This window comes from Diceros bicornis, chromosome 8, assembly GCF_020826845.1.
Source record: "Diceros bicornis minor isolate mBicDic1 chromosome 8, mDicBic1.mat.cur, whole genome shotgun sequence".
In the NCBI taxonomy this organism is placed as follows: domain Eukaryota; kingdom Metazoa; phylum Chordata; class Mammalia; order Perissodactyla; family Rhinocerotidae; genus Diceros; species Diceros bicornis.
In genome coordinates, this window is record NC_080747.1 from 10,640,839 (window position 1) to 10,653,337 (window position 12,499).

Below are 12,499 nucleotides of genomic sequence, written 5' to 3' on the forward strand. Positions count from 1 at the left end.
AAACACAGAATTGTCTTTGCTACTAACTACGTCCTAACTATTCTCTCTAACTCTAGACTTTTCCTCTGTCATCCATATACTACATTATCATTTGACTTATCCTTAAATACCACTTGGTAAGAGTCACCAAAAGATCAAAATCTTTTAGGATCTCCTTTCTGCTTAGAGAATGAACACACGACTTCTCACAAATATGTTCAGTGACAGAAACTAAAAAGAGGACAGGTTTTTTTTGTATTTCTAAATCTAGTTCTCTTATCATCTTACCCTCATACTCACTTTTTTCTTTTTCTTGACAGGAGAGAGATGATGGGAAGAGTTCAGAGGGGTTCTGGTTCACAGTTGGGTAGAGATGATCACGCTTACTGAGGCAAGCTCTTCCCAAACACTGTTGTAGCTGTAAGGGCAGAGGTGAGAGATGGAGAAAAATGTGAGATGGACATTCGTTCCAATACATCCAGCAATATGACCTTGGGCGAGCTAGTTGATCTTTCTGTGCATCGTTGTCCCCAGTTGTATTATACAGTTCTGATGATGCGGTGGAATGGAAGCAGTATTATTGTGATTCACCAATCTCCATTTAAAAAAAGCACCAGAAAGGACAGGGCTTGACTTTGGGGAAGACAGGAATCTAAGCCATAATGTAGCCCTAGGTGACTGTACGTGTGTGTGTGTGTGTGTGTTTGGGGGGGGTGTGCTCACACCCAATGTCTCAGGCCTCGCAGCTGAGGACTCTTTCTTCTCCAGCTCATTTTTATTTATTTGGAGCCACTCAGATCAATCTTCATAGAAGCAGCAAACACTTCAGGGTCCTGACTTTATGTGTTAAGTGCCTCCTCAGCTCCCTGCCCGAAGATCCAGTTTAGGGCCTCACAAGTGGGTCTCTTGAGAGTTATTTGTTTTTAATCTGCAATGAGAGGAACAGCCTGGTGGGAGCCCTGCAGCCCTAGTGTTTCAGCTGTCGTCTTTAAGAAATGGGAGTCCTTCGGTTCCATTATCTGACTCTTTTCAGGCCATTAGGTTGTCCTTTCACAGATAGGAGGTTAATGAGCCCAATGATAGAACTTCAGTTTGGGCATAATCCCTGTGTACTTTTTCTGAAATAATACATCAACCACAATAAAAAAATTATTACTGTTGTGGCACTCAGATTATTCTTGGTTTGAAAGTAGATATCAAGAAGGAAATTACCCAGTTAGGATCCCACTTCTGCCATTTATTAGCTCTGTGACCCACAGAAAGTTGCCTAAAATATTCATATCTCAGTCTTCTTGAAGATATACTAAGAAGAAAAATAGTACTACCCCTTACAGGTCCTTGTGAGGATTAAATGAGATAATTTATGAAATGTAATTGGAATAGTGCCTGGCACATAGTAAGCCCTATACAAATGTTAGATAGTCTTGTTATAAATAATTATTAATTATTCCATCATTTAATTTATACAATGCTCCTCTAACATGGATATTTTAATTTTATTCCCCTTTTACAGATGAGGAAATTAAGACAGAATGGTCGGGTAACTCATCCAAATTAACCACATTTAATAAGTTGTAGAATTGGAATTCAAAGCCAGGCAGTTTGGATAAATAGACCAAATAATGAGGGAAATGTGACACTCTACCCCAAGGAGAATTATGTCACAACACAGCAGTTGGGCACTCCAACACCACATGATTGTGGTTTCTACCTACCTTTCCAGCTTCATCGACATATATGGGGTTGATAAGGGCCTTGGGTCAAGAACTTAGGGTCTGAAGTCAGACAGTTTTGGGTTCAAACTCAAATTCTTCCTCTCAGTAGCTGTGTGACCTTCAGCAAGTTACTTAAGCTGTGTAAGCAACGTTTCTTGATTTGCAAAATACTGATAACATTGTTGTACATTAACACATGTAAACTACTTAGCAAGTATCTTAGTATAGTATAAGTCTTCAGAAAGTGTTGGTTATTGTGATAGATTCCAAAATAGCCCCAATTCTTCTCCTTTCCTGTATTGATATCCTTTCCAGGTAACTTTTTAGTGCCTTCCACTCTGCGTCTAGATTCAATCATATGACTTGCTTTGACTAATATAATGGGGTGAAAATGACAGTGTGCTAGTTCCAAATCTCTTGCATCTTGATCATCATCGTGAGAACATGCACATGGTGGGGAGGTAAGAGAAATGAGGAACCACATTAAATCAGAGAGTTTGATGCAGAACTGGGATTTGAATCCAGATCTATCTGACTGATAACTAGAGCTCTTCTCCACTCTGCTAGTTTTCATAGTATTAGCATTGCTACAGGAGAAACTTGGGGGCAGATATAAGGCAGCTTTTTTTTTTTGCATTAGCTTGGATTACTAAGAAAGATTGCAGAATCAACTTATAGTTAATCAAAATGTAATTACAACAATGAGTAATAACGAGAGAGAGAAAGAAAAATTTGCACTTATGAGAGAAAAATTGATTTTCTAATATGTACACTGGCATTGCAGAGCAGCTCCTCTGTAGTCATGTCTAATGTGTAACTTTTTTTTGTAACACATGATCCCAAATTTTGTAGGATATGCCTCTTTGACATTACTGACACTTTTTAGATCCACCAGTCTGAAATGAGTTAGGTGCAGTTGTGCTCATCACCAGAGGACTGGTATTGTACAATAAAGAAAGTGGCCTTTGTTCTAGTTTCTGGAAGGAGACTCTAAATCTTTGGAATATCCTTAGTAATAGAAGTGCCTTTGTCATTCATGAGCCCCTCAGATCATATCTGAATTTATGCTAATGAGTTGACTCAGAATGGGGGCTGATCATGTTGGAAAGACAAACCATGTGATTAGGAGGGTTGGGACTTTGAGCTACTTGACATCAGCTGGATCTCTCCACGTCTGGGGATGGAAGAGGAGGCTGGAGGTTGAGTTCAATCATGTGGCCAATGATTCAATCAATCCTGCTTACGCAATTAACTCCCGATAGAAACTCTGAACATTGAGATTAGTAGAGCTTTCTGGTTGGTGAAAACATTGATGTGTCAGAGGGGTGACATGTCCTGATTCCACAGAGAGAGCAGGGAAGCTTTGCATTAAGAACTGTCTCAGAATTTGCCTTGTGTCTCCTCATTTGCCTGGTCCTGATTTATATCCATTATAATAAAACTCTTATACAATTTTTCTAATCCTTTTTTATGCATTTATATATGTATAGTCTCTATAGGCAATACAAAGTGTTATCTTACGTTTGTTTTATTTGACATGAAAATTTGTGTATCTATCTGAAGTTTTGTTTTTTTTCAGTTAATACTTTTTGGAGATCTAATACTTATAGTTACTTCATTAAAAACAAAACAAGGCAAAACACTTCTGCTTATCCATTCCACTACTGATGGACATGGAAGTTGCTTCCCAACTTTAGCTATTGTTTCAAATGTTGATGTAATAAGCATCCTGTGCATGCCTCCTTGGACCGATGTGGGAGTGTTTCTCTAGGGAGGGTATCGTTGAACAGATCTGCTGCGTGCCTTTGAAGATTCTGGTGTCTCTTAAATCATCCCTTAAACTATTTTAAAAATAGTTTATTTAGTGATGGTTTGCTGATTTCAAACCAACGTCTAGAAGTTATAGCAGTTATGCAAAAGGTGATGATGGGGAACAATTTGGTGGTAGTTGAGGTGGCTGTCAATTAACCACCAGGGAGACAGAGGTTTTATTTTTGGCTAGAGGACAACATTTTATTTTTGTTTATCATAAGTTGTAAGATAATTCACAAGGTAAGTTTTTTTTTTTTTTTTGGTGAGGAAGATTAGCCCTGAGCTAACATCTGTTGCCAATCTTCCTCTTTTTGCTGAGGAAGATTGTCCTTGAACTAACATCTGTACCCATCTTCCTCCATTTTGTACATGGGATGCTGCCACAGCATGGCTTGATGTGCGGTGTGTAGGTCTGTGCCCAGGATCTGAAACTGCGAACTCTGGGCCACCAAAGCAGAGCACACAATCTTAACCACTATGCCACAAGTCCGGCCCTTGAGAAGGTAAGATTTTTAGGGAGAATGAAAAAATGTTTAGTTAGTGTTGTGATTTTGCAGGTTCTGGTCAAATTTATTTGTATCTTCTATGTGTGTGTGTGTGCACATGTGTGTGTGTATGCATGCAGGTTGCACTTACACACATAAGAGAATAATTCTTATTTAAAGAGGAGGTATCATGTTCGTCATCCTTGGCAAGTTTCTTTTCCAACTCTGGCAAGTGTTAATCACAGAATAAGTCTGCTCAGGCTGCTCTAACAAGATACCATAGACAGAGTGGCTTTGACAACAGACATTTATTTCTCATGGTTCTAGAGGCTGGAAAGTCCAAGATCAAGGTGCTGGCTGATTCAGTTCCTGGTGAGGGTCTTCCAAGCTTGCAGTCAATGACTTTCTCATTGTGTCCTCACATGGTGGAGAGAGAACTCTGGAAGACACTTCTTATGAGGGCATTCCTAACTTCCTTTTCTTAATAGGATACTAATCCCATTATGAGGGCCCCACCCTCATGACCCCATCTAAACCTAATTAACTCCCAAAGACCCTATCTCCAAATACCATCATATTGGGGGTTAGGACCTCAAACATGAATTTTGGGGAGACACAAACATTCAGTCTATAAAAAGTGGTTACCTCATTTTCATCCCAAGCCCTTTGGAGAATGGCCACAGTACCAAGTTTGTGGGTCACAAACTTGTAGTTAATGATGATTTCTTGCCATGGTTATTCTTTTATCCATTCTCCTCTCCCATCCATGATAGTTATGGAACAGTGTTCTACAACCATCTTGGGATTTCCTTCTTAAGGTGCCAAAATGATACCATCATCCAGATGGTTCAAAAATTCTGATTGGATCCCAAGGCATTGGTACTTTTATTTCTAAACAGTTACAGGTAAGAATCATAGCCTTGGACACCAGGGGAAATTTGCTTACCTAATCTTGAGGCTCATCACAGACCATAATCATTTTTTACATAGGGCCAGTTCTCAAGAGAGGAAACCCAGAGCAAACCTGACCCCTTCTTTATCTTGCAAAGTAATGCTCAATTTCTTACCTTCAGGTAATCCTCTCTGCAAGCAGTTCTCTAACCTTGTACATATGAAAGAAACGATCAGGTTAAGGCTAGGGTTAGCAGGGAAGATGCAGTATGTGGTTAGCAAAGTCTTTCTTGCATGAAGGAAAGGAGTTGGCGTCTAGGTGCCATTTATTTGTCTCCCTGCACAGTTATTCTCTTCCTCCTCTTCCTGATTCTCTGGCCACATAGTCTCTCTTCCATTGGTATATTCACCATAGTTCTTCCTGTCTCTCCTTTCTTTCTTCTTAAGCCAGTTTCACAATTTCACCACCCAGGAATCATGGTAACATCAATGACACTCATTTATACTAATAGCTAACATTTGCCAAGTATCTCCTTAGTTATAGGAACTGCATGTTTGCATTTAATTCTCATACCAATCTTAAGAGATTCGCCTTAATATTATCCCGATTCTATAACTGTATGTGTGTAATTTTCCCAAAGTCTCACAGGTAGCAAGTGGCAATGCCAGGATTTGTACCTGACTCCATTCTTTTAATTGCTACTCTGTTCTTCACCAACTGGGATTTTCACTTTACTTCCAAAATTATTTAATTCTCATGACAGTACTTTAAAGATGGGATAATAACAGCCCATTTTTCAGATGAAACTGCCAGACTCAGCAAAGTTAGTTTGCCCAAGATCACCAACAAGTGGAGGTTCCAGGGGAAGCCCTTCCTCTTCATCAAGCTGCCTCAGTTTAATTCTTCCCGGTTGCATTGAATTGAATTGAGGTCTCAAGGTCTCCTGTCCCAAGCCAGAAAATAAACTGTGAAATGCAGAATGTGTCTGTTTCATTGACTTGCTCTTGCTCTTTTCTTATTTTTGTGACCTTGAAGGTCCCTTTATCATCATCTTTTTGTGGGACGTGGTTCAACATTGCCCTCTGGTCTTCCTGTACCCTGCTCCCGCGCCCAAGATACAGCCAGGCCAATCTATATTTTAAAGTCGTCTCAAGTTATGTTCAAATCTCCAGAGTCCTTGCAGCCTTGAGGAGCACTGGATCTAATTTTAAAATGATTTATCGTTGCAATTTGTGCTAATATCATTATAAATCATCAATTTACATAGGCTGAAGATATGATTAATTCAAATGTATTCATTTATTTTAGATTAATATGCACCCACTGACTAACTTCTGTATTCATTTACACACAAGATTAAAAACAGATTATTACATCCAAACAACTACCTACACCAGGCAGCTTGAGTAGAACTGCCCATTTTCAGTACTGGCAGGGTAGGTTGAGGATTGCTTTTGCAATCCTGAAGGGGTTGAAGGAAGAAGCATCACACCTGGTGTGTTATCACAGCAACAGGCCTTCAGCTTCTGACTTTCACTGCCATTGTTACCTGCACTGCCTCCAGGCACATCAATACTTGTCAGCCTTAGTTTTCCAATCTATAGAGACATAATGAATACTGACAAGGTGCTTACTACATGCCCAACCATGAACATAGGGCTTAACAGATACAAATTCATTTAATCTTTACAACAATTCTATAAGGTAGGTATTAATATCATCCTATTTTACAGAGGGGGGACTGAGGCTCAGAGAGATTCAGCAACTTGCCCAAGGTCAAGCTAGCTAGTGTTATAGCTAGTAAGTTTCAGAGACAGGATTTGAACCCCAAAAATCTGGCTCCCGAGTCCATGCTCTTAGCCACTCTGATATATGGCTTTAGGATTAAGCAGAATTATGCAAGCATTGAAAGGATCCTTAGAGATTTCTTCAAAACATTTCTAATACTAATTGGTGATATATAGACTCTTAGGGGCTGAAATCGTGTCAAGTATTTCCTATGAAATTGCAAGATACCCAGTTTACTTCTGGACAAAAGGTAGTTGCTCAATACACATGAGTTTCAATTAGCTATTGATTATTTTACCTCCATAATGGAATTATATCTTTAGGATGAAGATATTTGATTAATGCTCTAAAACTTTGGAGTTGTAAGATGTGAGTTTGCTTTCCACTTCCAACAATCCTTAGTTCAGCCACCGTGCACACAGCCCCTGAAGAGCCTTAGTTTCCTGCTCAATAAAGTGGTCGTCTTCAATCTGAGCAATGAGCTCTTACCATGCATCAGCCTATTCCACAATGCAGTTTCATAGGCAGTCCAAGCCCTTATTAACTTGGACCTTAGTTGCTAAACCCCTGCAGTTGTTTCCAAGTGCTTCACTACTGAAGGAGAGTCCAGGAACTGGGTCACCTGTTTCCAATCTGTTAGAAGTTTACAGGCAAAGGCATTGGGTTGACTTGAAGTACAAAGTATGATTAATGATTTGAAGTACTAATGGAATGTTGGCCCTGCAAACATGCCTTTCTCTATATTTCCGTAAAGGTCTTTCTTACCTAAGACCTTGAATTTTAAATTATAGTCCTAGGTCCACTTTTTATAGCCTAAACATGTCTGCCGACTGCCTATTTTGTGAAAGACATTCTACTTGGTGGGAGCAGAATGATGTTAACAATAATAAATATGTCATAATCTTGTAGTGCAGATTTTATTTCAAAGTATTTTCATGTACTGCATTGTATCATTGAAGGAGCAGTGAAATGAGAGACCAAGGTTTGAACTGGGCTTTATCATCATGAAGAGACCTTAGATAACTCACTGTCCCTCCTTGGGTACTGATTTCCCTGTCTGATTTGGGACCTGGATTAGTTGACCTGAACTCTGATTTTCTATGATGCTTTGCCACTTTGTCTTATTTAAAGTACAAGATGTAGCCCCTCACACATTGAAGGGCATACCCTGGGGGCTCAACAAAGCCTAGATGAACTGAACTAAAAATATACGAATTGTTTTAAATCACAGGCTCTGGCATCAGGCTGCTGGGGTTCAAATTCTGGCTTAACTATTCACTACTTGGCAAGTTACTCAATTTCTGTTTTCCCATCCGTAAAATGGGGATGATAGTAGCACCCATCTCACAGAGTCATGCAGGAAGTAAATTAGTTAATAAATGCAAAGTGCAAAGAGCAGTGCCTGGCTCATAATAGATGCTCAATAAATGCCAGCTGCTTCTGCCCGCTTAAGAAATTTGGAACATTTTCACATGTACTCGTGATTTCAAAAAATCCAAATCAGATGCTAAGGTCTGAAGCAGAACTGAGCAGAGGACAGGGACAGATTTGGAGATCAAAAAAGAGGTCTCTGGACCAGTAGAAGAGGTTGCAGCTTTGTCTTGGAGATAAGTATGTTTAAATGGTGGAGAGAAAGCTATAAGGTGAAAAACGGCTAACGATGTTGGAGCTTGGGAACCAGGTCTCGGAATAATGTTCTCCGCATTGCTCATTCTGATGCTCCCAATGGTCAAATTTATTTTTATGAAGCTGATTGTCCTTTCTTTCTTTTTAAAAAAAATTTTTTAGAGATTTTAATTTTTTAGATCAGTTTTAGGTTTACAACAAAATTGAGAGAGGTACACAGATTTCCCATATATCCCCTGATCCCATACATGCATAGCCTGCCCCGTTATCAACATCACTCACCAGAATGGTACTTTTTTTGGTACTGCTCTAAAAACTTTCTATGCTCTGCCTATTCATCTCTTCCTCCACTCCCCACTGCTCCCCCTACCCTGCAACCTCTGATCTTTTTATTGTCTCCATAGTTTTGTCTTTCCTAGAATATCATATGGTTGGAATCATACAGTATGTAGCCTTTTCATTAATATACATTTAAGGTTCACTTAATAATATATTTTAAGGTTCCTCTATGTCTTTTTCACTGCTTGATAGCTCATTCCTTCTTAGTACTGAATAATATTTTATTGTCTCAATGTTCCACAGTTTATTTATCCATTCACCTACTGAAGGACATCTTGATTGCTTCCAAGTTTTGGTAATTATGAATTAAGCTGCTATAAACTTCCATGTGCAGTTTTTTGTGTGAACATAAGTTTTCAACTCCTTTGGGTAAATGTTAAGGAGCACAATTGCTGGATAGTATGGTAAGAGTATGTTTAGTTTTGTATCCTTTCTTTTTAAAAACATTTGAGTTCTCTTGTCCAATGGCTTGATTTTCTAGCATTTTGCAAATTTGCAGGGACCTTATTCTTACCCCTAATGGACGCTGGCCTTGCTATCTTTCTCCCATTCCCTGCCTTAGAGAAAGGTTCTACCATCTACCATCCCACCAAGCCCCAAGTCCTGAGAATCCTATCTTCCAAAAATATTTCCATCCATCTGATCCCCTCTTTCTCCACTTTCAGGTCAAGGTCTCTTTGCCTCTTACTGGGACTGTTGCTATGTAATAATCTCTTGCCAGTCTCTCTGCTTTTGGGATAGGAACCTTTCATGTTGGATTCAGTTTGCACTCTTAACACCTCTACTAGGCAGTGGGAAGGAGCACAGAGTCTGGGATTGGTTTGTTCAGATTAATTTTCAGCTTCACCTATATATTCTTGGGGAAATTACTTAATTTGTCTTGCTCTGTTTTCTTACCTGTAGATAACAATAACAATATACACCTAATAATAACTCATGATATTGTTATGAAGATTAAATACAATTATCTATGCTAAGTAAGTAAAATAGTGCCTGACTTACAGTCATCCTCAAAAATCAATACTATCACTATTACTTGTAATATGACAACCACCACCACCACCACTACCATCATCACTGAAAGTGAGGCTGGAATGATGGACAAGTTCTAGATGTCACTCACATTGCAGTTCTGGGTATCAGCCAGTCACCGCACATCAATCCATGCGTGTTGAATTGTTAAGACCACAAAGCACCTGAAACTCTAACAGATAAGATATGTTCAAAGAAGTAAGATTGCTGAACCTAGTGAAGGGCAATGGCACGTAAGTAAAAATAATGTTATAACAGTAGTTGTCTGTTATTATTACTGCGGGGAGACACACTGTGAGAAAAACAATCTTCAGCTTAGCTCCAGAGCTGAGGAAGCAGAGCCCGTGGAAGGGAATGGAATAGAACATACTACATTGCATCTCAATCTAGCTTAGTTTTCCCTACAACACTACACTACATTTATATTATCCCCCTTTTGTGGCTGAAGATTCTGAGGTTTACAGAGTTGAAAATGGCAGAGATCAAAACTCTTCTAAAACACCGTGTTCCTTCTCTGGACTTTTGCTCACCATAGGAAGCTCTTTCTAACAACATCACACGTCCAAGAACGCGATGATTGTCTTAGGATGCAGGAGGATCCCCATCACAGGAGTTGTTCAAGCTGAAGCCAATGTGTTGGGAGGATTTAAGCATTGGAGGAGGGCTGGGATGAGATGATATTTAAGGTTCTTCTGAGGCTGAGAGTCTAAGCCTTTGTGAAGCTCAGTGCTACACCTTGAATAGAACCTCCAGTTTGTGAGAGCATGTTTAAAAACGAACTTGTATAGTTAGTTAGTAACCTTTATCTACAAATTCCCTCAATGAAATTACAGAGCATTAATTAGCCATGAAACTCCACAGAGGGACATTTGCCTTACCCAAAGTCAGCATTTTCTAACTTCCTGTAAATATTCACACACATGAAGCAGTTAATAGACTTTCTCATGCAGAACATTCTTGGCCACCAATGGAAAAATTCTCTAAAAGATGGATTGCTTTCCCATGGCCTCAGGACAACTGCTGTCAGAATCTTTATGCCACCTGACACCGACAGTTAATATCAAGCCTCAAAGTACTGATTCTAGGGCCAAATGAACACAGATCCATGAGGATTCCATTTTATTTTCTTACCAAGACTTGACTCCCTGCTGGGTACAGTGCTGGGGGCGTTCCATGCATTACAACATATGATCCTCAAAGCAACCTTGCTTAGAATGTATTTTACAGATGCCATTTTACAGATGAAAAAGCTGGACCTCAAACAGGCTAGATCTGAGCTGTCCAATAGATAGCCACTAGCCACATGTGGCTATTTAGATTTACATTTACACTAGTTATAATTAAATACATTTAAAAATTCAGTTCCCCGGTTGCCCCAGCCACATTTCAAGTACTCACTAGCCACATGTGGCTAGTGGCTACCATGTTGGACTGTGCAGATTAGAATATTCTTGTCGTCTCAGGAAGTTCTTTTGAACAGGGCTGGCCTGGAAGGTCATTTCAATGGTAGAGCTGGGATTGAGAAACCAGGCCTTTGATGCTCTTCATGCAGTGTTGTGCTCCAGAGAAAGCCCTGTGATCTATAGCAGATGCTCTCAAACTCCTTAAGTCGGAGATGAATGAAACTAGCAGGAGCATCTGGGTGGATATGTGAGTGCTGTGGGATGGTGGGGGGTGAGCTCTTTAAATAGGCTTTCTGGATGTCCCTAGATGTTAACCAAGTTCACACAGTTAACCAGTGTCAGGACTCAGATCTGGGTCTAACTCCATAGCCCTTCCCTTCAGAAACGTACTCTGCTTCTCTGCATGACTTAAAAACCCAGTATATTTCAAAATCATTTCAGCCAAATCACTACAGATAACTCGCCCATCAACTGGTGGATTTTTTTCACTTACATCCTTGATGTTGTAAATTGATCAGTGATCATTTGAAGCCCCAGCAGGGACGTTTTATGTGAAGCCCCAGCAGGTACATTTACTGGCGTCAGTTCTCAGAGCCTCTTTCTACCCAGCGTCTCCTCCTGGAATCTTCCTCATAACACTTCTGAAGTTCAGAGCCATCTCCAAACTGCATAAGAAAAGCAGACGGAATATTTAGTGCAGTTGCTGGAGCCATAAAAGAAAAAAATTAACCAAGCTTATTAGGCTCCCTGTTTCTTTTCTCCCATAAAGGGAGCAATTGGCAATAAATGCCGTTCTGCTTTTTAACAGATGAATGGCCCAGTTGTGATAAATCCACTAGCATTTTCTGGGGGAAATATATTTTACTCCTGACAGGTTTAGTAGTGGGACCATATTTTTCAAAGGAGTAGTGAGAACAAATTTGTGAGGATTAAACTTTTCAAACCAGTGTGAAGGCTGGGCCATGAGAAATCCAGGACCTTTGGGGTTGGATTTCAAAATCAGGGGAGAAGTCCATTTGTCCATGGTTCTTTCCTTCTCTTGTCAGCTTGCCAGCAGGATCTCCATCTTTCAACACCTCTATGTTTTTCTTTGATTTACATTTCTTTCTGGGATTAGGGAGTATACATATATTTCCTTTGTGTTTTAGGTAAGGTAAGTGAGGCTCAGAGAGAACAACTGGTATACCCAAAGTCATACACCTAGTGAGTCAGGCATCTAGGATTTGGACCCTAGTACTTTGCTCTCCTATTCATTTCATTCAATTTAGCTTTTGTCTGGCAGAGGGTGAAGAAAATACCTGGGAGTTAGGAAATCTAGGTTCTAGCCATAGTGTGCAACCGACCGGTGAGATGACCCTGGGCAAATCACCTCCCTCTTATGTTGTTTCTTTTTCCCTACACAGTAGGTTTTAACTTGCCTGGGACTGG